This window comes from Schistocerca serialis, chromosome 9 (genome assembly GCF_023864345.2).
Source record: "Schistocerca serialis cubense isolate TAMUIC-IGC-003099 chromosome 9, iqSchSeri2.2, whole genome shotgun sequence".
Classification (NCBI taxonomy): Eukaryota; Metazoa; Arthropoda; class Insecta; order Orthoptera; family Acrididae; genus Schistocerca; species Schistocerca serialis.
In genome coordinates, this window is record NC_064646.1 from 28,370,758 (window position 1) to 28,396,414 (window position 25,657).

The 25,657-nt window shown below is 45.6% G+C and overlaps 3 non-coding genes and 1 pseudogene across 3 annotated transcripts; 2 read left to right on the forward strand and 2 right to left on the reverse strand.

Annotated features, from left to right (window-relative positions):
- The window catches only part of LOC126418786 (uncharacterized), a 160,835-nt pseudogene that overhangs the window by 124,686 nt on the left and 10,492 nt on the right, over nucleotides 1–25,657 (reverse strand).
- On the reverse strand, nucleotides 10,667–10,741 carry Trnas-cga (transfer RNA serine (anticodon CGA)). Its single transcript has one exon. It is a non-coding gene; the product is annotated as a tRNA-Ser (tRNA).
- Nucleotides 11,214–11,288, forward strand: Trnas-cga (transfer RNA serine (anticodon CGA)). The gene has a single exon. It is a non-coding gene; the product is annotated as a tRNA-Ser (tRNA).
- Trnas-cga (transfer RNA serine (anticodon CGA)) lies at nucleotides 11,515–11,589 on the forward strand. Its single transcript has one exon. It is a non-coding gene; the product is annotated as a tRNA-Ser (tRNA).

Sequence of the window (25,657 nt, forward strand, 5' to 3'; positions counted from 1 at the left end):
TTAGGGTCTCTTTAGCGTAGTTGACCCTAATGAGCGTATATAGAGTGTAGAGTTGTTTTTGTATTGTTGTGCGACTGATCAAGAAAGAAGAGAGAGTGTGGAAACCGATTAATGCACGTAGGTTAATTGTCTTGAACAGAACGAAGTTGACCACCAAGCTTAGTGTCGTTCGATGACGAACAGATCAGGGAGAATACTGTCACACGCCTGCTTTCAGTCGGATAATGGTGATAGGTTTTGAATTTGAACCAGGATTTTGACACAAATTCTGATGATTAGGAACATTACTCCATTACTTGCTCTCCACTTTCCGGCCAGATACTGTCGGTGAAAATGTTACCTACCATCAGAATTCCTACCTGTTGTCCCTGAGCTAAGGGCAAATGCTGTTTCTGCTATGGGGGCTAGGTATTTTCCATTCCTTTTTTTCCTCCACCTCCTAGTAGAGGACAGGTTTGTAGCTTGCAATCATTTTCAGAATTCTGCGCTGTAATATAAGTTTAATATAGATTCTGGTCATACATAAAACACGCCCGTGGCAAGACGTAATTAATACCTTCACTGCGTGATAACAACTGATGACAGTGCCACTACAGCAGAGTTATTAAACAAGATTTTCCGAAACTCCTTCACCAGAGGAGACTAAGTAAATATTCCTGAATTCCAATCATGAACAACTGCCTAGATGAGAAATATAGAAATAGATATCCTCGGTGCTGCAAAGCGCCTTAATTCACTTAATAAAAGCAAGGCTTCCGGTCCAGATTGTATACCAGTCAGGTTTCTCTCAGAGTATACTGATACAACAGCTTCATATTTAGCAATTATATACAACCGCTCTCTCACAGAAGGTTCCGTACGTTAAGACTGTAAAATTGCTCAGGTCTCACCAATACCCAGAAAGGGAAGTAGGAGTAATCCATCGATTTACAGGCCCATATCACTAACGTCGATTTGCAGTAAGGTTTTGGAACATATACTGTATTCGAACATTATGAAGTACCTCGAAGAAAACGATTTATTGAGAAGTAGTCAGCACGGATTCAGAAAATATCGTTCTTCCGAAACACAACTAGCTCTTTATACACATGGAGTAATGAGTACTATCGACAGGGGATGTCAAATTGATTACATATTTTTAGATTTCCAGAAGTCTTTCAACACAGTTCCTCACAAGCGTCTTCTAACCAAACTGCGTGCCTATGGAATATCTCCTCAGTTGTGTAACTGGATTTTTGATTTCCTGTCAGAAAAGTTACAATTCGTAGTAATAGACGGGAGGTCATCGAGTAGAACAGAAATAATATCCAGCGTATCTTAAGGAAGTGTTACAGGCCATCTACTGTGTCTGATCTATATTAACGACATAGGAGACAATCTTAGTAGGTGTCTTAGATTGTTTGCAGATGACGGTGTCATTTACCGTCTTGTAAAGTCATCAGATGACCCAAAAGAATTGAAAAATGATTCAATACGATATCTGTATGGTGCGAAAAGTGCCAGTTGACATTGAATAAAGAAAAGTGTGAAGTTATTCACATGATTCCTAAAAGAAATTAGCAAAATTTCGATTACGCGATAAATCACACAAATCTGAAGGTTGTAAATTAAACTAAATACTTAGGGATTACAATTACAAATATCCTAAATTGGCACGATCACATAAATAATGTTGTGGGTAGAGGCAACCAAAGACTGCGATTCATTGGCAGAACACTTGAAAGGTTCAAGAGGTCTACTAAAGAGACTGCTTACACCACGCTTGGCTGCCCTATTCTGGAGTATTGCTGTGCAGTGTGGGATCCGCATCAGATGGTACTGACGGAAGTCATCGAAACAGTACAGAGAAGGGCAGCTCGTTTTGTATCATCGCGAAGTAGAGGAGATAGTGCCACAGACATGATACGTGAATTGGAGTGGGAATCATTAAAACAAAGGCGTTTTTCTTTGCGATGGGATCTTCTTATGAAATTCCAGTCACCAAGAGGAATCAGGGCTTGCACAGAAAAATTTAAGTGTTCGTTTTTCCCGCACGCCGTTAGAGAACGGTACGGCAGAGAGACAGCGTGGAGGTGGTTCATTGAACCCTGTGCCAGGCACTTATTGTGAATAGCAGAGTAATCACGTAGATGTAGATGTAGATACACTGTAAGACAAAAAAAATCGATGCATCACGAAGGTATTATTCGAATGGGATGAAAATCGGTAGATGTGATGTATAGTTCTGTGCAGTTGGTATGTTAGATCGCCAAAATTCCGAAATGGTTGGAGGGCCCTTTCCATTTTACTCCAAACATTCTCAATTGGGGAGAGATCCAGTGAGCTTGCTGGGCAGGGTAGGATTTGGCAAGCACGAAGACAACCGGTAGACTTTCGCTGTATGCGGACGGACATTATCGTGCTAGACATTAGCACTGAATGGCTTGCCATGAATACAACCTGAGTAGCGCTCTACAGTAATGGAGCCGCAGTGATAGCCAAAGATGTCCTGTTATGAAAAGAGTTGGCACCTCAGACCATCACCCCTGGATTCTGTTCGTCCATCCTCGTGGCTGATGGTCTGCAGGTCTCCGACCGTTTACTTACGTGTTGAAATGAAACATCTAGAACCGTCGTTTTGGCGTTACTTTATTATATCGCAACCAGTTTCGGTGACTCAGTACATCATCTTCAGGCCTGAAATGACGCTGAGGGGATGAACTCCAGTCGTATACACGATCACATCAGTGTCCTACATCTATGAACTAGCTTCCGTAGAACACATAAAAAGCGATGTTCTGACCGTTACCATCAACTAGTTGCAGTCAACTAGTTGATGGTTGCAGTCACATCAAAACGACGGCTGCAGATGTTTCACTTTATTTTGAATCACTCCTGGTTGTCGCTCATTTAGCGGACCCGTCTCCACTGGATATCGGTGCTCATTTAGAAGCGGTAATCATCATTGAAGACAATTCTACTCCAGGCTATCAGATTCCAGTCCAAAGAAGTCTCTGGGGCCGCCCCAGACAGCGGTGGAATGCCAACCTGGCTGTCGCCTACAATGTGGCCCGACAACTAGGAGTGATGGTTTTTGTTGTGGTCTTCAGTCCAGAGACTGGTTTGATGCAGCTATCTATGCTACTCTTTTCTGTGCAAGCTTCTCCATCTCCCAGTACCTGCTGCTACCTACATCCTTCTGAATCTGTTTAGTGTTTCATCTCTTGGTCTCCCTCTACGATTTTTACCCTCCGCGCTGCCCTCCAATACTAAGTTGGTGATCCCTTGATGTCTCATAATATGTCCTGCCAACCGATCCCTTCTTCTAGTCAAGCTGTGCCACAAATTTCTCTTCTCTACAGTTCTGTTCAGTACCTCGTCATTACTTATGTGATCTACCCATCTAACTTTCAACAGCCTTCTGTATCACCACATTTCGAAAGCTTCTATTCTCTTTTTGTCTAAAATATTTATCGTCCATGTTTCACTTCCACACATGGCTACACTCCATACAAGTACATACTTTCAGAAACAACTTCCTAACACTTAAATCTATACTCAATGTTAACAAATTTCTCTTCTTCAGAAACGCTTTCCTTGCCATTGCCAGTATACATTTTATATCCTCTCCACTTCGACCATCATCAGTTAATTTTCTCCCCAAATAGCAAAACTCATTTACTGATTTAAGCGTCTCATTTCCTAATCTAATACCCTCAGCATCACCCGATTTAATTCGACTACATTCCATTATCCTCGTTCTACTTTTGTTGATGTTCATCGTATATCCTCCTTTCAAGACACTGTCCATTCCGTTCAGCTGCTCTTCCAGGTCCTTTGCTGTCTCTGACATGGCATGGGGTGCCTTTCCTTTTCATATCAGCGCCCCTTTGCTTGTCATCCGCTGTATTCTCGCAGGACAGCGGTATGTAGACGATATTCTACTCCCCGTTCTATTTTCCTTCATGGGAAGGTATCCTGGCCTTGCATTTGACGGCGAGAGATACTGCTGCTTGTCTCTGTGCTTGCCGTACCCTACCTTGGCCAGCGAAGTCGCCGGATATGTCCCCAATTTAGAATGTTTGGAGCATTAATGGGCAGAGCCCTCCAACTAACAGTTTAATGCACCAATTGGACGTATTGTTGTACAATGTCCCTCCTAGCCCACCAACTAACACGAGGTTTTGACCGTCTAATGCACCAACTGGATACAAGAATGGTTCAAATGGCGCTGAGCACTATGGGACTTAACTTATGAGGTCATCAGTCCCCTATAACTTAGAACTACTTAAACCTAAGTAACCTAAGGACATCACACACATCCACAACTGGATACATTGTTGTACAATATCCCTCCTAGCCCTCCAACTAACGCAAGTTTTTGACAGTCTAATGGGCCAATTGGACACATTTTTGTACAATATGCCTCAGGAGGACAACCTGCACCTCTGTCAACCAGTGCCAAGTAGAGTAACTCGTTGCATGATGGCCGGAGGAGGACCTACCCGTAATTGACTTGCTCAATTTGTAAAGCTCTTTATCTTGAATAAGCCAACCAATTTTTCTGAAACTGTAATCATTTGTTTGTCTCCACATGTACATTACATCTACTGATTTACTCCCCATTCGGATAATTCCTTCGTGGAGCGTCCATTTTTTGTATTTGATTGTCTTTTATTTTTCCATTTTTAATTGATGGCATTCACTATTTTGCTCAACGTGCTGCTGGATTTTGTCTGAAGTACAAAAATTAACTACTCCGGAACAACCTTTTTACCAAATGTGAAAATATGTCCCAAGTTAAAACAGGGTCATCAACCTAGGACCAAATATTCTATTAGGGTTTAATTGTGTTATTATATTTACTCTTCCCACTGTTGCGCTGTTATTGTATTAAACACAAATAGGCAGTAAGTGAAATCAAAATAAACAGTTCCATCGTCTGTATTCAACTACAAGCTAAATAAATTTTGATACAGAATCTATTGGAATGTAATGCAAATTTCCGTTTTCGAGACAGATAAACTTGTTAAGGCTTTAAAAAGAGTAAGTTTATTTATAAGTATCAGATGTTTCATGGTAAAAGACCTTCTGACGATGCACGACCGATATGTACTGGCTAAGCGTCCCCACACTGTATGATGAGTTTCAAAAACATGTAGAAGATATGGCGGAGGCTGCTTATGGCAGTCTATAGTGCACATTCCTTAAAGTGATTCTACAAACAGTCACTAAACTGAAGTACCGACCAAAAAACGTCATGTGTTCCTAGGTACACTATCCTTTAGGTTCAACACCGTGGAAGTCATCTCCTGATATCTTCACCTATGTCCTACCATTCAATCTCTTCTTCGTAGACCGCAGCTCGTGGTCGTGCGGTAGCGTTCTCGCTTCCCGCGCCCGGGTTCCCGGGTTCGATTCCCGGCGGGGTCAGGGATTTTCTCTGCCTCGTGATGACTGAGTGTTGTGTGCTGTCCTTAGGTTAGTTAGGTTTAAGTAGTTCTGAGTTCTAGGGGACTGATGACCATAGATGTTAAGTCCCATAGTGCTCAGAGCCATTTGAACCAGCCATCTTCTTCGTATCAGCGTTTTCCACATATTTATGTCCTCACCGATTCCCCAGAGAACATCCTCAGTCCTTATCTCATCAATCCACGTTTTTCCAATATTGTTCTATATCACCACATGTCAAACGCTTCGAGTCTCTACTTTTCCCCAACTTGAACGATTCATTGTCATGCAATGTTATGTTCCAAAATTACGTTCTCAAAAATATATTTCTCAAATGAAGGCATATGTTGGATAATAGTGGACTCCTCTCCGACAGATACCTACGGCACAGGGGAACCCTATCGTTAATATCCATTCAACCTGAATTTTAATGCCATTCCTGCACCTGCCTTTCCCCTGCCAGGGCTTCTGCAAGATAAAGAATGTATGAGTATGAAACTTCCTTGCAGATTAAAACTGTGTGCCCGACCGAGACTCGAACTCGGGACGTTTGCCTTTCGCGGGCAAAGGTCCCGAGTTCGAGCATCGGTCGGGCACACAGTTTTAATCTGCCAGGAAGTTTCATATCAGCGCACACTCCGCTGCAGAGTGAAAATCTCATTCTGGAGACATCCCCTAGGCTGTGGCTAAGCCATGTCTCCGCAATATCCTTTCTTTCAGGAGTGCTAGTTCTGCAAGGTTCGCAGGAGAGCTTCTGTAAAGTTTGGAAGGTAGGAGACCAGGTACTGGCAGAAGTAAAGCTGTGAGTACCGGGCGTGAGTCGTGCTTCGGTAGCTCAGATGGTAGAGCCCTTGCCCGCGAAAGGCAAAGGTCCCGAGTTCGAGTCTCGGTCGGGCACACATTTTTAATCTGCCAGGAAGTTTCATATCAGCGCACCCTCCGCTGCAGAGCGAAAATCTCATTCTGGAATGTATCAGTATTTCACACAGCTTTGGAACACATATGATCAAATAAAATGGATGACATAGATAACATACCTTCAGAATTTCTAAAATAAAAACGGCAGGCAAACGACTATTCAAGATAATGTGCGTGATCTTTGAGACTGGAAACATACCATCAGACTTTCGGAAAAATTACATCCAGTCAGTTCCGAAGGCAGCAAGAAAATGGCACTAATCACTATGGGACTTAACATCTGAGGTAATCATTCCCCTTGACTTAGAACTACTTAAACCTAACCAACCTAAGGACATCATACACATCCATGCCCGAGGCAGGATTCGAACCTGCGACCGTAGCAGCAGCGCTGTTCCGGACTGAAGCGCCTATAACCGCTCGGCCACAGCGCCAGCGCAGCAAGAAAGATGAGTAATCTTTTACCTCTTATACCTACATTGTGATTAAAAAGTAACTATAAGAACTTTGTCAGTTTAATCTACCGAAATAACAGTAAAATGCTAATAAAGTATTGTTTGATATTGCTTTATTTCCGAGATACGCAGTACGTTAGGTATCACACATAACCCAAGATTAATTCTTGGTGATTCAAAAGCAGCTGTACACACTTACGAGTGTAATGTAGTGAACAAAATAAGAGTAAAATGTTAATTAAAATTTTATCTGAAATTGCTTTATTTCAGAGTTACGCAGTACAGTAGGGATCACAAGAGCAGCACAAACAACCCAATATTAATTCTTCTCAGAAAGCAACGACATGAAGGGCCAGAAATTCTACAGAACTACATACTGTACATTTACCCCAGAACATTTTCAAAATGATGTCAGTGTAGAAGAAGACAGTGACGAACTCGAGATCTTACCGCTCTTGCAATGTTGTGGCCTCCGTTTATCTCATTCTGCACCACTATTTTTAGTCTGCTGCTGTAGTTATTCTGCATTCTCAACTGGAACACCACGCACGACCTCCTTGAAATGGCCACAAAGGTACAGGTCCATGGTTAAGATCTGGAGGTTTGGTGGGCCAAGCAACAGGTCCCATACGATCTGTCCACTTATTAGGAGAAAAACTTGGAGTACTGTCTTGCATCCCAATTGAAATGCGCAGGGCCATTGTTGACAAAGCAACATCAATCGATACGCAGGCGAACACTTCATGCCAAAAGCCTTACTGGCCCATGTTTTAATCCATATAACAAATGGCATTATGGACCACAACTCAGAAATAAAGCAGTTTCAGATTAAACTTTATGTAATATTTTACTCATTTTGATTCATATGTTATACCCTCGAAGTGTGTAGAGTTACTTTTGAATCAGCCTGTAAAAGCAGAGTGTATATGTGTATGTGTGTATGTCCAGGATTACCTCCTGAACTCTTGGACCGATTTAAGGCAACTTTGGGACAAGAGTATCAGCACCGTGGAGTTTACAAACTCCTAACTGCAATAAGAGGATAAATATGGGTGAGAAAGTGTTTTTTTAGCCCCCAGTATAGCGGCTACCCTGTACAACAGGCATGATTTGTGGGAACAGTATTGGTCTTCTGAATCAAACTGCATTTATGGACACATATTAGAGGCAAGAAACTGTATTCTGTGCCCTGTCATGTAGACAGCCCAGATTGATAAGTGTGTTGTGTTGCGTTAGTATCGCCTTGCTTTACCAACCTGCTTTGCACAGTAACCCGTAGATCGGGGGCACATAAATAATTTTCATGCCTCTGATGTTTAGCTTGCCCTGTATGACACACATCTTGTGGGAGTAGTATCGGTGTGCTTTTCTGAACTGTAGTATAGATGTTCCACTTGCTCACGAGCATGATTTGGGACAGGTTGAGATGGACAGAGGAGGTGATGGACAGAGTGAGGAAGATGGGGAGGTGGGAATGTCCAGAGAGAAAGGAGAAGGGAGAGATGTGAGAGGCAGGTGGAAGGTGCAGGGGGATGGTTGGCAAGTGGAAAGGAAGAGGAGAGGCAGAGATGTGAAGAGAGACGGGAAGTGGATATAGTGAGAGGGACAGGGAGGAAGATATGGTCAGAGAGAGAGGGTGGAGGATATGGACGATAAGATAGAGAGAGAGAGAGAGAGAGAGCGTGGGGAGGAGGAGATAGATAGATCGATAAAGATGGGAGCGTGAAATGGATAGATGGAGGGAGGAAGCGGTGACCACAGAGAGGGGGAGAAGGTGTTGTGTTCAGCAAATGTGTCGAACACATAAACGCACGAAGCTAAGGGAAAAGACCAAAAGAAAAAAGAACAAAGAATGAGTGAGTTCCCAAGGACGAGTTACTCTCAGTCTAAGCTATAAACAAATAATTGAGTTTCTTTCGTAAGAATTGCTAAGACATGTGTATACTAAAGGCATATTTTGAGTAAAAAGTGATCTTCAATGAGTCTGGCGTCGTTTTGTTATGAACTATAGTTAAATGACAAATAAATTTCTTAAACATTCCACCACTTTATTACTAGTCACCATGTGATACACATCATCATGACAAATCGTTGTAGTCACTGTTGAACGTCGAGACACCAAGCGTCTCTGTGATGCGTGGTTACCAGCTTCTCTTAGAACCTACTGAAGAGATGGGCCAGAGATCTTCTTGATTCGATCTGTCCACCTGATGGCTGCTCTTTCCCTCGCTCTCTAGAACTTGATCTTCCCTTGTATGATTGTTTCCTGTAGGTATTCTTCATCTCTTCTCACAATACGCGCTAAGAACCGGAGAAGTTTTTTGGTTGACATAAGAAAGAAAAAAGGTGCCTAAGATACTGACTTGCTCAATACTGGAAACATCCGTCCTTTTTTCCATCCGTTTCATACGCAGCTTCCTGCAGCAGCACCGAAACTCAAACGCTTAACTCCGGCCTTAAGGGTTCATGTTTCTCAACCATAGAAAAACACAGAATACACAAGTCTTTCAGCAAGCTCGACAATAGCAGTGTTCGTTATTGCTCTGGTGTGCCACATGTTGGTAAGAATCTTCATAGCCACTCTGCCTAGCGTGATCCGTCTTCATATCTCCACAGCTTCCCGTGTCGCAGATGGTTGATCCAAGACACAAAATTCCTTTATCAGTAACCCTGGAAGTTCATCTTCGCTGCTGGCATGTACAATGTGGGACTGTTTCAGAGTTTTGCTGTGACTTCTCAGTGTACCCATTTTACCTGCATGCTCTAAAACTGGGCTCCACTCTGCATTTTAGGTGGATTTTTTACGGGCTACTTGGATTTTTCTGCCCTGCCAAGTGTCCAGTCGTGGATTTCTTGCCTCAATATTTTCCTGTGTGGTATATCAGGTTGTATTATTTTGTGTTTTCAAGTCTTCTGATACAGCACCGACCCATTTTATTGTTCCAGTTTCTACACTGCTGGGAATTTCATAGAATTCTGCAACCAAACTTTCTTCTGTTCTTAACTGTAGAATTTTAATCTGCGTTTCCCATATCCCAATAAATTGTGGTATAATTTCAATTTTACAATTTTCTCTCAGTCTATCCGTTCCTTATTAAGTATAATTTACACTTAAATATTCCTAGACAGTCAAATGAGAGCGATATATATGGGGAAAAATTAAGTAAATTATTTTTATGTGAAATGTGATAGCAGTAACTGTCAGTACATTTATCTCATTGCGAAATAAGACGACAAATGCCTTCAAAGAATCAAGTTAGCGATTGCCTACGGAATCACGATTGTAGCCAGTCGTGCACCTCTTCCTCTAAAGCAAATCGATGGCCACAAATGTGTCATCACAGCTCGAAAAATATGAAACAGACACGGAGAGAGATCGGGACTGTGTTGAGGATCTGTAAGGGCTTCACAGCGAAACTTCTACAGCGTACAACCTCGGCAACAAGTGGACCGTGGACATTCATGGGCCGGCCAGTGTGGCCGAGCGGTTCTAGGCGCTTCAGTCTGGAGAAGCGCGACCGCTACTGTCATAGGTTCGAATCCTGCCTCGGGCATGGATGTGTGTGATATCCTTAGGTTAGTTAGGTTTAAGTAGTTCTAAGTCTAGGGGACTGATGACCTCAGATGTTAAGTGACATAGTGCTCAGAGCCATTTTTTGACACTCATGGCCATAGATTTGCTTCGGACGAAGACGTGCAGGCCTAGATAAAAGTATGGTCCCATAGGCAACCGCATACATTTATCCATGGAGTTAAGGACCGGCTTCCCTCAGACTGAGATATGTGTGTTAAGATATATGGCGATTACTTTTGAAATTATAAAGAGTTACTTACTCTGAAACTTCCTGGCAGATTAAAACTGTGTGCCCGACCGAGACTCGAACTCGGGACCTTTGCCTTTCGCGGGCAAGTGCTCTACCAACTGAGCTACCGGAGCACGACTCTCGCCCGGTACTCACAGCTTTACTTCTGCCAGTACCTCGTCTCCTACCTTCCAAACTTTACAGAAGCTCTCCTGCGAAACTTGCAGAACTAGCACTCCTGAAAGTTTGGAAGGTAGGAGACGAGGTACTGGCAGATGTAAAGCTGTGAGTACCGGGCGAGAGTCGTGCTCCGGTAGCTCAGTTGGTAGAGCACTTGCCTGCGAAAGGCAAAGGTCCCGAGTTCGAGTCTCGGTCGGGCACACAGTTTTAATCTGCCAGGAAGTTTCATAACAGCGCACACTCCGCTGCAGAGTGAAAATCTCATTCTGGAAACATCCCCCAGGCTGTGGCTAAGCCATGTCTCCGCAATATCCTTTCTTTCAGGAGTGCTAGTTCTGCAAGTTTCGCAGGAGAGCTTCTGTAAAGTTTGGAAGGTAGGAGACGAGGTACTGGCAGAAGTAAAGCTGTGAGTACCGGGCGAGAGTCGTGCTCCGGTAGCTCAGTTGGTAGAGCACTTGCCCGCGAAAGGCAAAGGTCCCGAGTTCGAGTCTCGGTCGGGCACACAGTTTTAATCTGCCAGGAAGTTTCATAACAGCGCACACTCCGCTGCAGAGTGAAAATCTCATTCTGGAAACATCCCCCAGGCTGTGGCTAAGCCATGTCTCCGCTATATCCTTTCTTTCAGGAGTGCTAGTTCTGCAAGTTTCGCAGGAGAGCTTCTGTAAAGTTTGGAAGGTAGGAGACGAGGTACTGGCAGAAGTAAAGCTGTGAGTACCGGGCGAGAGTCGTGCTCCGGTAGCTCAGTTGGTAGAGCACTTGCCCGCGAAAGGCAAAGGTCCCGAGTTCGAGTCTCGGTCGGGCACACAGTTTTAATCTGCCAGGAAGTTTCATAACAGCGCACACTCCGCTGCAGAGTGAAAATCTCATTCTAGTTACTTACTCTTTTCTAACCGTCTCGTATTTCATATATTTTGAGATACATTTCTCGTCATGGGTGTCTTTATAAGCCTGAGAGCTATTTAAATTTTAAGACAACGAATTTTGCAATCAACCTTTTCGACGAAAGTTTGCTGAACTGAGGAACTCTGATTATTCAGTGTTTAGTTTTCAGAATTTTATAGGCCAGTTTGCTGCTAGATACGTATGTTGTTTTCTCGAATGATACTTGGAGCCCCATTTCTTCTACTGTCTCATTAAGAATTTCTATTAGTTTTTGTGCTGTTTAAATGTGCCGTCTTAGTCACAAAGTCGTTTACAAAAGCTAAAGGCCTATTCAAGTTCAATAAGTTTATTATTTGTGCTGATATCGTAATTTCTCATACTCTGTGAGTGAAAACGACCCACAAAGATGTTCTACACCTACATCCACGCGATTACGCTGCTATTCATAATAAAGTGCCTGGGAGGGGGTTCAATGAACCACCTTCAAGCTGTCTCTCTACCTTTCCACTTTCAAACGCCACGCGGGAAAAACGAGGACTTAAATTTTTCTGTGTGAGCCCTGATTTCTCTTATTTTATCGTGACGATCATTTCTCCCTATGTAGGTGGGTGGCAAGAGAATATTTTCGCAATCGGAGGAGCAAACTGGTGATTGAAATTTCATGAGAAAATCCCGTCGCAACGAAAAACATCTTTGTTTTGATGATTGCCACAGCAATTCACATATCATTTCTGTGACACTATCTCCCCTATTTCGCGATAATACCAAACGAGCTGTCCTTCTTTGTACTTTTTCTATGTCATCCGTCAGTCCCACCTGATGCGGATCATACACCGCACAGATATACTCCAGAATATGGGGGACAAGCGTGGTGTAAGCAGTCTCTTTAGTAGACCTGTTGCACCTTCTAAGTGTTCTGCCAATGAATCGCAGTCTTTGGTTTGATGTACCCACAATATTATATATGTGATCGTTCCAACTTAAGTTATTTGTAATTGTAATCCCTAAGTATTTAGCTGAATTTACAGCCTTCAGATTTGTTTGACTTATCGCGTAATCGAAATTTAGTTGATTTCTTTTAGTACTCATGTGAATAACTTCAAAAACATGGCTCAAATGGCTCTGAGCACTATGGGACTTAACATCTGAGGTCATCAGTCCCCTAGAACTTAGAACTACTTAAACCAAACTAACCTAAGGATATCACACACATCCGTGCCCGAGGCAGGATTCGAACCTGCGACCGTAGCAGTCTCACGGTTCCGGACTGAAGCGCCTAGAAACGCACGGCCACCGCGGACGGCTGAATAACTTCACACTTTTCCTTATTCAGGGTCAACTGCCACTTTTAGCGCCACACAGATATCTTATCTAAATCATTTTACAAGTAGTTTTGATCATCTAATGACTTTACAAGACGGTAAATGACAGCATTATCTGCAAACAATCTAAGAGGGCTAGTCAGATTGTCTCCTATGTCGTTAATATAGATCAGGAACAATAGAGGGCCTATAACACTTCCTTGGGGAACGCCGGGTATTACTTCGTTAATGCTCGATGACTTTCCGTCTATTACTACGAACTGTGACCTCTGTGACAGGAAATCACGAATCCAGTCGCAGAACTGAGGCGATACTCGGTAGGCACGCAGTTTGGTCACAAGACGCTTGTGAGGAACGATTTCTGGAAATCTAAATATATGGAACCAATTTGACATCCCATGTCGATAGCACTCATTACTTCATGAGTATAAAGAGCTAGTTGTGTTGCACAAAAACGATATTTTCTGAATCCGTGCTGACTATGTGTCAATAAACCGTTTTCTTCGAGGTACTTCATAATGTTCGAATACGGTATATGTTCCAAATGTTGCTTCACTTTCGGAAAGGACTCTTCAGGAAGCATAATATTCATACTACTGTAAAGAATAAATATAGTGTTTCTCTCACTAAAGTACGGACTAGGGAAATGACCGTGTAAAATTAACAATGCCACCAAAATAATCCTTAACCAAGATAGTGCGCAACCACCCGAGTAAAAGCACGCTACAGACAGAGGAAAGAATGTAAGAGAAGAGCACCAAATCAAATCAGGCTGTACGGAAGGAATTTTCATTACATGGTGAGCCATTTGTGCTCGTTCAGAACTGCAAGCAGCAGCGCCAGGCCGAGCTAACGGCCAAGCAGAGCGCCTCTGTCCTTTGCTCTCTTCAAGCAGCCTCCGGGAAATTGTTTTTCTCCCCGGAATTGGATGAGAACAGTGTCGGCGCCGGGAACTACAGACCGTCTGGAGGACATCGGGCAACGGCTTTTCCAGTTTTTTCGCAGTGTTGCTGCTCTTCCTGCATGTAAAACATATAAATGAAAACGTAAAAATCCAAAAGTAGTTTTGTAATCAAGATCCCTGAATTCAAATTTCAGAATATTCCCAAACTGATAGAACATTTCGTCTTTCGAGGACGGCTTGTACTTCTCCGCAGCAAAATTTCTCACATTACGAGAATAACTGAAGTTACTTGGATAATTGTCAGTTATTCGTAGCAAGTTTTGTCATAATTTAAAGATGTCAGTTATTATAATTTCTTCAAATAAATAAACCATACTTTCAAAGTTTTTTGTGTTGAACTAAAAACTTGGGCAGAACTTTAAAAAGCAAATAAGTTGAGAATATTATTTAAATATTTTAGAAGGAAAAGGAAAAACGTTTATTACCTCACACAATAAATGTCCATAAATTACTAGTTTTCAAATCCATATTCAGACTGGATGGGCTTACAGATCGCTCAAAAACATTTCGTAATTCGTTTTCCCTCAGGTGTCTAAATAATACACTCCTGGAAATTGAAAAAAGAACACATTGACACCGGTGTGTCAGACCCACCATACTTGCTCCGGACACTGCGAGAGGGCTGTACAAGCAATGATCACACGCACGGCACAGCGGACACACCAGGAACCGCGGTGTTGGCCGTCGAATGGCGCTAGCTGCGCAGCATTTGTGCACCGCCGCCGTCAGTGTCAGCCAGTTTGCCGTGGCATACGGAGCTCCATCGCAGTCTTTAACACTGGTAGCATGCCGCGACAGCGTGGACGTGAACCGTATGTGCAGTTGACGGACTTTGAGCGAGGGCGTATAGTGGGCATGCGGGAGGCCGGGTGGACGTACCGCCGAATTGCTCAACACGTGGGGCGTGAGGTCTCCAAGTACATCGATGTTGTCGCCAGTGGTCGGCGGAAGGTGCACGTGCCCATCGACCTGGGACCGGACCGCAGCGACGCACGGATGCACGCCAAGACCGTAGGATCCTACGCAGGGCCGTAGGGGGCCGCACCGCCACTTCCCAGCAAATTAGGGACACTGTTGCTCCTGGGGTATCGGCGAGGACCATTCGCAACCGTCTCCATGAAGCTGGGCTACGGTCCCGCACACCGTTAGGCCGTCTTCAGCTCACGCCCCAACATCGTGCAGCCCGCCTCCAGTGGTGTCGCGACAGGCGTGAATGGAGGGACGAATGGAGACGTGTCGTCTTCAGCGATGAGAGTCGCTTCTGCCTTGGTGCCAATGATGGTCGTATGCGTGTTTGGCGCCGTGCAGGTGAGCGCCACAATCAGGACTGCATACGACCGAGGCACACAGGGCCAACACCCGGCATCATGGTGTGGGGAGCGATCTCCTACACTGGCCGTACACCACTGGTGATCGTCGAGGGGACACTGAATAGTGCACGGTACATCCAAACCGTCATCGAACCCATCGTTCTACCATTCCTAGACCGGCAAGGGAACTTGCTGTTACAACAGGACAATGCACGTCCGCATGTATCCCGTGCCACCCAACGTGCTCTAGAAGGTGTAAGTCAACTACCCTGGCCAGCAAGATCTCCGGATCTGTCCCCCATTGAGCATGTTTCTGACTGGATGAAGCGTCGTCTCACGCGGTCTGCACGTCCAGCACGAACGCTGGTCCAACTGAGACGCCAGGTGGAAATGGCATGGCAAGCCGTTCCACAGGACTACATCCAGCATCTCTACGATCGTCTCCATGGGAGAATAGCAGCCTGCATTGCTGCGAAAGGTGGATATACACTGTACTAGTGCCGACATTGTGCATGCTCTGTTGCCTGTGTCTATGTGCCTGTGGTTCTGTCAGTGTGATCATGTGATGTATCTGACCCCAGGAATGTGTCAATAAAGTTTCCCCTTCCTGGGACAATGAATTCACGGTGTTCTTATTTCAATTTCCAGGAGTGTAGTTGAAGATTACCTTTATCTGCATTATGCGTTTCTCAAACACGTGATTGCCTTTTTACTCCCAAACTACAAATTAATATACGTTTCATGACGTGGTTAGTCATTAAGAAAAAATATTCTGCCCTAGCCCCTCACCAAATTTCCTTAGTTACGACCTTGAAATGAATACATATACTGTTTAATATTACTTTCTACAGAAATTATTACACCTCTCCTTGTAATGAGTCGATGCTGGTATAGTTAACGAACACTTGCAATGAGCCAACAGGTGCAATGAGTTACAAGATGATATATCTTTGGGGCGGCCTGAGTGGCCGAGGGGTTCTAGGCGCAACAGTCTGGAACCGCGCGACCACTACCGTCGCAGGTTCGAATCCTGCCTCGGGCATGGATGTGTGTGATGTCCTTAGGTTAGTTAGGCTTAAGTAGTTCTAAGTTCTAGGGGACTGATGACCTTAGAAGTTAAGTCCCATAGTGCTCAGAGCCACTTGAACGATTTTTTGATATATCTTTGATTTTAGTTTTCATATCATGAATTGCTGATCAACTCGAAGACTGTCCAGTCTAGATGTGCATAGTCTACAATATATTATCACGTGAAATCAAATAATTTGTACAGGTGTTGTTAGTAGTCCACAGGCGATTCATTTTTCAAAAATATATTTCGTAGAAATGAACTCGAAATGTAAATACGATAATATTTATTCTCGTCTGCTGCTACTGGATTTAAATTTCTAATATGCACTGACACCATAATTCTCTGCGATGTACAAGATTTTTCACAGTCGATCAAGAATCTAGAACAGGGCCGGCCAGATATTCTGCACGCGTGCGGTGCTCCTGCACATGTGCAACTTCTGGGTCACAGCGTGCACGCCGCAGCCGCCAGCCTTCATGTAGTGCGTGTCTCTACGCACTGATGTCGCTTTATCCACTTGCTGGAATACTCTGTAGCGGCGCATTCTAGTGCTCTTTCCAGAGCTTGCCAGCCAACCATGGGAAGGTATTTCGCATATTAAACATTTAAAATACTGTCACAGTCTACTCATTGAGACGTCTACTTTTATGTTAACAGTTTAACCCAGTAAGACAAGTAATACAGTTAACAACCGTGGGTTTTTATTGAGGCAGCTTGACTGATGGCACGTAAATACGCCTAATATTTTTGATCTGGTATTTAAGAAAGAGAGCACTTTGCGACTTCCAACGAACCTTATTCATGATTTCAAATAACATTAAACTAATGCAAGGTTTCCTATAACTAATTCTCGGTGCCCTCAGTTACACACACATAATTTCTGTCTCACTGACCTCTGAACACAATGATAACCGCAGACCTCTCGATGATCAACTGTTATTTCAATACCATTATTGCTATATCTTTCATCAGTTACGTCTGAAATCTGCATAATAACCGACAATGAATGTTATGTTTTATCGAGTTCAGCTGAGCGTAGCCCTTCACACATTAAAAAAAAATCCCTAAATGTAAGTATGCATTGGAACAATCGGTTTAATGACCAACTTTCCTGATAATAATGTAACATGGAGCAGAATGAGGCAATAATGCACAGTTAGTAAACAATAATTTTTAATTGTGAAAGGAATAAATCCAAACACGTTTATCACTGGTCATGAGAAATGATAATTGAGTTGATGTGTCTCCTCCATTTTCTTAAGGACATTTAACTTTGCTTGCCATTCTTCACTGTTGAGTACACTACACTCGTCTTTGTGACATGTACTGTAGTGTCTTTCAATTGAAAACTTACGCTGGCCGCCTATTATTCGGCTGTGCAGCAAACATTGTGAGTTTTCACCAACGGCTGCAAAAAAGAATTGCACTTCCCAGACATTTTTAAACGACTGAGAACATAGATCTCCCGTCCTTTGCTTTTCCACTACCTGCCATTTCTCAGTACTTCTCTGTTAAGGTTATGTCGCTCGCTGTCGCACACGTGCGCACATGTGCAGCACTTCCGCACTTCTGCACACTGTGCAGCGTTTGGCCGGCCCTCATCTAGAATATCGTTTTGGAGCTACAAGCAAGCAGGCTGGCGTGAAAAAAGAAAGCTTCTACAAATTTTAAGAATAAACTTATGGTAACTAAATTTATGTTGGTCGTACCTGAAGTATGAATTGCGCGTTGAAAATATTTTTCAACATCTTCCTGGACGACTACTGGAAATTGCTGTTGAGTTTACGTGACTGCATTTGTATCTTCCACCTATCGTTGACCCACCTATTGCTTGATCCGTAGAGCACTGATGGAAACAAATCGCAACACCAAAAAGTAATTAATGTGATGTCATGGAATTCCGGGAACACATTTGTCTAGGAAACATATTTGAGAGATTAACACTGCAAGATCACAGGTTAATGTGAGCACGAGGCAACCCATTGGAAATGTGAAACGGTGCAGACACGTAAACGTGCATGCACTGTACTATACAGGTGCCGTATGTCAGTCTGTGGCATGGAATTCCGTGCCTGCTGCAGTTGGTCAATAAAAGGATGGTTTGTGGATGACGTTGGAGTTGTCGTCCGATAACGTCCCATAATTTCAAAATGGTTCAAATGGCTCTGAGCACTATGGGGGTTAACTGCTGAGGTCACCAGTCCCCTAGAACTTAGAACTACTTAAGCCTAACCAACCTAAAGACATGACACACATCCATGCCCGAGGAAGGATTCGAACCTACGACCGTAGTGGTGACGCGGTTCCAGACTGTAGTGCCTAGAACTGCTCGGCCACTGCGACCGGCATTCCATAAGTGATCGATCGGAGACATATCTGGTGACGGAGCAGGCCAGGGCAACATGTTGACACTGTGTAGAGCACGTTGGTTTACAACAGCGGTATATGGGAGAGCGTTATCCTGTTGAAGAACACTTCCTGGAGTACTGTTCATGAATGGCAGCACAACTGGTCAAATCACCAGACCGACGTACAAATTTGCAGTCAGGGTACAAGGTATAACCACGAGAGTGCTCCAGTTGTTATATGACATCGCATCCCAGACCATACTCCAGGTGTAGGTCCAGTGTGTCTAGCATGTAGACAAACTAGTTGGAGGCCTTCAACTGGCCTCTTGCTACCCAACACATGGCCACCATTGGCAGCGAGGGAGAACCAGCTTTCATCAGAAAACACAACAGATGTCCACCCTGTCTTCCAAGAGCTCTCGCTTGACATCTCTTTAGTCGCAAATGGCGCTGGTTTGGGATCAGAGGAATGCACGATACAGTACTTCAGGCTCGGACCTGTCATTGAAGTAAGCGACTTCCAACAGTTCGTTCTGTCACTGTGGCGCCAGATGCTGCTCAAATTGCTGCTGAAAATACTATACTATGCGCCAGAGCCATACGCCTAACACGATGATCTTCCCTCTCGATAGTGACGTCCGGAGCCCGATCTTCTTGTCACTGTACATTGTTGTGACCACCGCTGCCACTAATCATGAGGAGATGAGTTGCGCCGGAGCAACTGAGGCTTGTGCATCACTGGTGGTGCGCGCTGCCTCAGCTTGGCCAGAATAGAAGCTGCGAAGCTGTGCTCGAACTGCGGTGTGACGCAAAGCGAACTGTCGTGCGTCACTACGACACAGAAAAACCGTCGTGTTCTCACGCCACAGCATGGGCAGAAATGGCCAGAAGAAGGCAGACACGGAGAAGAAGCTTTCGACACCGCAGTCCACTAGAAATGCGGAACAGAAACATGACGATCCCCCATTCGCCTGTTCCCCTCTGTACATCCAGTGCAGCAGAGGGTCGTGGGCAGAGTTGTGTGATGTTATAGCCGACTGCTGCAAAGAAGAAGTTGGCGTGGAGTCCCTTGACCCAGACCCTGTCGTAAAGCTGCAAGCAGCAAACGTGGTCGACCTCCGCACACTGAAGAACTGGTTCAAATGGCTCTGACAAGGGAACCTCCCCATCGCACCCCCCTCAGATTTAGTTATAAGTTGGCACAGTGGATAGGCCTTGATAAACTGAACACAGATCAATTGAGAAAAGAGGAAGAAGTTGTGTGGAACTGTGAAAAAATAAGCAAAATATACAAACTGAGTATTCCATGGGACACATAGGCAACATCATGGACAATATCAGCTCAGAAGCGCCGTGGTCCCGTGGTAGTGTGAGCAGCTGCGGAACGAGAAGTCCTTGGTTCAAGTCCTCCCTCGAGTGAATATTTTATTTTCTTTATTTTTGCATATTTATTATCTGTCCGTTGGTTCATTGACGTCTCTGTTCACTGTAATAAGTTTAGTGTCTGTGTTTTGCGACCGCATCGCAAAACTCTGCGATTAGTAGACGAAAGGACGTGCCTCTCCAATGGGAACCGAAAACATTTGATCGCAAGGTCAGAGGTCAACCGATTCCTCCACAGGAAAACACATCTGATATATTCTATACGACACTGGTGACGGCATGTGCGTCACATGACAGGAATATGTTGTCGACCCACCTAACTTGTACACTTGGCGAATGGGTAAAAAGATTCTTCTACCTTGCCCGATTTAAGTTTTCTTGTGGATGTGATAATCACTCCCAAAAAAGTGATGAAAACTTAAGAGTTTGTCACATAAACTAAAAATAAAAAATTAAACTTTTCACTCGATGGAATATTTGAACCAAGGACCTTTCGTTCCGCAGCGGCTCACGTTACCACGAGACCACGGCGCTCGTCCGTTGCTACAGTCCTTGATGTTGCCTATCTTCCCATGAAGTACTCAGTTTGTATATTTTGCTTATTTTTTCACAGTTCCACACAACTTCTTCCTGTTTTCTCAAAATATCTGTGATCAGTTTTTCAAGGCCTATCCACTGTGCCAACTTATAACTAAATCTGAGGGGGGTGCGATGGGGAGGTTCCCTTGTGAGCACTATGCGACTTAACTTATGAGGTCATCAGTCCCCTAGAACTTAGAACTACTTAAACCGAACTAACCTAAGGACATCACACACACATCCATGCCCGAGGCACGATTCGAACCTGCGATCCTAGCGGTCGCGCGGTTCCAGACTGTAGCACCTAGAACCGTTCGGCCACCGCGGCCGGCCGCACTGAAGAGCGCTGTGGCCACCCTCATCGTTGATCCACCTACCGTGAAGAAGACGACCGCGCCAAAACATCGCGAGAACACGTCCAAGGCTTTGCTCAGGGGGCTACCTTGGATCTGCGACGAGAAGACGTCCAAGGCTTTGCTCAGGGGGCTACCTTGGATCTGCGACGAGAAGACGTCCACGGCTTTGCTCAGGGGGCTCCCTTGGATCTGCGATGAGAAGACGTCCAGGGCTTTGCTCAGGGGGCTACCTTGGATCTGCGACGAGAAGACGTCCAGGGCTTTGCTCAGGGGGCTACCTTAGATCTGCGACGAGAAGACGTCCAAGGCTTTGCTCAGGGGGCTACCTTGGATCTGCGACGAGAAGACGTCCAGGGCTTTGCTCAGGGGGCTACCTTGGAACTGCGACGAGAAGACATCCAGGGCTTTGCTCAGGGGGCTACCTTGGATCTGCGACGAGAAGACGTCCAGGGCTTTGCTCAGAGGGCTACCTTGGATCTGCGATGAGAAGACGTCCAGGGCTTTGCTCAGAGGGCTACCTTGGATCTGCGATGAGAAGACGTCCAGGGCTTTGCTCAGGGGGCTACCTTGGATCTGCGACGAGAAGACGTCCAGGGCTTTGCTCAGGGGGCTACCTTAGATCTGCGACGAGAAGACGTCCAAGGCTTTGCTCAGGGGGCTACCTTGGATCTGCGACGAGAAGACGTCCAGGGCTTTGCTCAGGGGGCTACCTTGGAACTGCGACGAGAAGACGTCCAGGGCTTTGCTCAGGGGGCTACCTTGGATCTGCGACGAGAAGACGTCCAGGGCTTTGCTCAGAGGGCTACCTTGGATCTGCGATGAGAAGACGTCCAGGGCTTTGCTCAGAGGGCTACCTTGGATCTGCGATGAGAAGACATCCAAGGCTTTGCTCAGGGGGCTACCTTGGATCTGTGACGAGAAGACATCCAGGGCTTTGCTCAGGGGGCTACCTTGGATCTGCGACGAGAAGACGTCCAGGGCTTTGCGCAGGGGGCTACCTTGGATCTGCGACGAGAAGACGTCCAAGGCTTTGCTCAGGGGGCTACCTTGGATCTGCGACGAGAAGACGTCCAAGGCTTTGCTCAGGGGGCTACCTTGGATCTGCGATGAGAAGACGTCCAGGGCTTTGCTCAGAGGTCTACCTTGGATCTGCGACGAGAAGACGTCCAAGGCTTTGCTCAGGGGGCTACCTTGGATCTGCGATGAGAAGACGTCCAAGGCTTTGCTCAGGGGGCTACCTTGGATCTGCGACGAGAAGACGTCCAAGGCTTTGCTCAGAGGGCTACCTTGGATCTGCGATGAGAAGACGTCCAGGGCTTTGCTCAGGGGGCTACCTTGGATCTGCGACGAGAAGACGTCCAGGGCTTTGCTCAGGGGGCTACCTTGGATCTGCGACGAGAAGACGTCCAAGGCTTTGCTCAGGGGTCTACCTTGGATCTGCGATGAGAAGACGTCCAGGGCTTTGCTCAGAGGGCTACCTTGGATCTGCAACGAGAAGACGTCCATGGCTTTGCTCAGGGGGCTACCTTGGATCTGCGACGAGAAGACGTCCACGGCTTTGCTCAGGGGGCTACCTTGGATCTGCGATGAGAAGACGTCCAGGGCTTTGCTCAGGGGGCTACCTTGGATCTGCGACGAGAAGACGTCCAGGGCTTTGCTCAGGGGGCTACCTTAGATCTGCGACGAGAAGACGTCCAAGGCTTTGCTCAGGGGGCTACCTTGGATCTGCGATGAGAAGACGTCCAGGGCTTTGCTCAGGGGGCTACCTTGGATCTGCGATGAGAAGACGTCCAGGGCTTTGCTCAGGGGGCTGCCTTGGATCTGCGATGAGAAGACGTCCAGGGCTTTGCTCAGGGGGCTACCTTGGATCTGCGACGAGAAGACGTCCAAGGCTTTGCTCAGGGAGCTACCTTGGATCTGTGATGAGAAGACGTCCAAGGCTTTGCTCAGGGGGCTACCTTGGATCTGCGACGAGAAGACGTCCAGGGCTTTGCTCTGAGGGCTACCTTGGATCTGCGACGAGAAGACGTCCAAGGCTTTGCTCAGGGGGCTACCTTGGATCTCCGACGAGAAGACGTCCAGGGCTTTGCTCAGAGGGCTACCTTGGATCTGCGACAAGAAGACGGTCCAACAAGGGCGTTACGTGCCGGATTCTGGGATGCAACTGAAAACTTGCTCAATCGGACGTATTAAGAAGCGACAGTGGCTGTACATGATCGTAGTGGAAACTGTGACGAATGGCGGCGACATCTTCGGACTAAGGAACTTCTTAGGCTTTCCTGCGACCGCCGAAGCTTTCTCCTTCAAATGGACCATGAGCGCTATTGCTGTAGGTGCAAAGTTGAGGGTCATGTGGCTAAATTCTGCCGCAACTCACTGCGGGGCGCCGAAGCTCTCCCCTTCGGTTGTACCATGAGCTCTATTGCTTTGGGTGGAAAGCTGAGGATCATGTGGCTAACTTCTGCCGCAACTCACCGCGGTACGTCAAGTGCGTCGGCGCGCACGACAGCCGCGCCTGTGACAAACGACCAGAGGAGGCGCCAATTTGTGCTCGCCGTGGCGGCCCACATGTGGCCAACTGGCCTTTGCCAGCGATGGCTGCGCTGGAGACAAGGCGCAAAGCGAGAAGAAGCGACGACGGCGCCGTAAGAGCCGCCGAACAAAGACGGGATCGAGAGGCGAGAAGATAGTTTTCATACCGCGGTAGTGAGGGTGGCGCCCCACGGAGCAGCCGGCGAAGAAACACAGCGCGACTGGCACAACGAAGGGGACCACGGGTGCCTCTACAATAACACCGAATCCCCTAAGCTCCGAACAGCTCTTCTCCGATGTGTGGGCTACTACAGCAATCAAAGCGCTCAAGGTTATGGGCTACGCCGTCCGCTACACAGGGGTGACTCAACCGTAGCCCGCACTTAGCCAACAGAGGAAGAATGGTGCCACTACACGACCATACATCTCCGAGTGTTTGGCTATGGCTGATGCCTACCAGACACCGATGGGTGTTCCCCAGTCACCACCAACGCAGCACGGCAGGGGGCTCTCACAGCTTAAACAGCAGCACACCTTGCTGCCGCACCGTAATGGACTGATCTCTTGTGACTAACACGTGGCTTGACATGATATTCGCTTGCATGATATCCGCTGTTAACTTAACCTATCATTGCGTGACAAGTCGCAGTCAACAAGATTACGCTACTGCTCTTATTACCCGACCCAAATATCGCAGAGGGTTTTTTTTTCCATTGGAACTTGGCGTGGTACATTTTGTTCCCTGTGCCTTTCAACCTCTACCCTTCGTCCAATTTTCGACCCTGGTTAATCTTAACCAGACGTATGCAAACATCGCAGTACCCACAGCTTGTGAGACCTCACTTTAATGAAAACTAACCCTTATACAGAGACGGCAGTAGACCTATTGTGTTGAGCATCACATCTGTGTGGTGGTGCAGGGTCTCCATCTCCCGGATTTTTAGGGCCTCCAGTCATGCATAGGGGGCTACATTCCTGCCAAGTATTCCTGAAATACCGCAGAAGGAACATTCAACTTCTCGTGTCGCTTTCATATGGTCCCATCCAAATACTGCGACGTGTTAATAACGGCGTCTTTGTTGCCTTAAAGGCATTCTTGACTACCATCAACTCACCGCGTCCGTTATAGCGTGTATTTATCCAAACCAGATTTGCCACTAGCGCCATTCTTATGCGATTGACGCGAAATTTGGATAGACATAACCTTTCAGATGTGGAAATACGCTTACTAGTTTTTGTGTATGTCGCACAACTCCTTGGTGTTGCGATTTTCCGTCAGTATACTGTCACATAGACACGCTAAAGATCAAGCTTCAGTTATTCTGGAAATACCAACCACAGATAACTATAGATGTTGTGTGAGTCGTCCCACGAGCAGTCAGCTAATATCACAAGTTGTGAAATGTACTGATCAGTGTAATGTTTAGCTGAATACTTTAATGTATACATACTGCTTTCCATTCGTAAACATGACTGCTTTAATACAGCAAACCTGAGACGATTCTGCATTTTATTAGGCACCTCGCTAGCTCTGTGTCCTACACATAGATAACAATCAGCTGTTCTCAAGTTACTATATATATATATATATATATATATATATATATATATATACGAGGGTTGGAAGTTAAACAGTGGCAACTATTTATTCACAACCCATACAAAAGTGTTACATATTTGCACCTGTTACTGTCGTTCAAAGTAGTCACCAGCGTTGTGTAGAACCCGTTGCCAGCGATGTGGAAGGTGTAGTATACCGTTAGCAGAGCCTGTTGTGTTGATGGTGTGAATGAATTGGTCTACTGCCTGTCTAATCTCTGGAACAGTTCTGAAGCAAATGCCATGAAGTGGTTCCTTCATCTTCGGAATCAAATTAAAGTCACAAGGACTTAAGTCCAGGGAGTATGGTGGATGGTACAGTACTTCCCAGTCTCATCGAGCGAACAGAGCAGCCACAGCTTTCGCTGTAAGCGCCTGCGCATTGTCGTGCAGAATGATGGGTGGGTTGTACCAAAAGTGTCGCCGCTTCTTTCGCAAAGTTCGTCGCAGGTGATGCTCCTAATAGGAACAGTAATACTGTGCATTGACGGCCTGCGTGGAGGAACGTAATGCGTTATAACAAC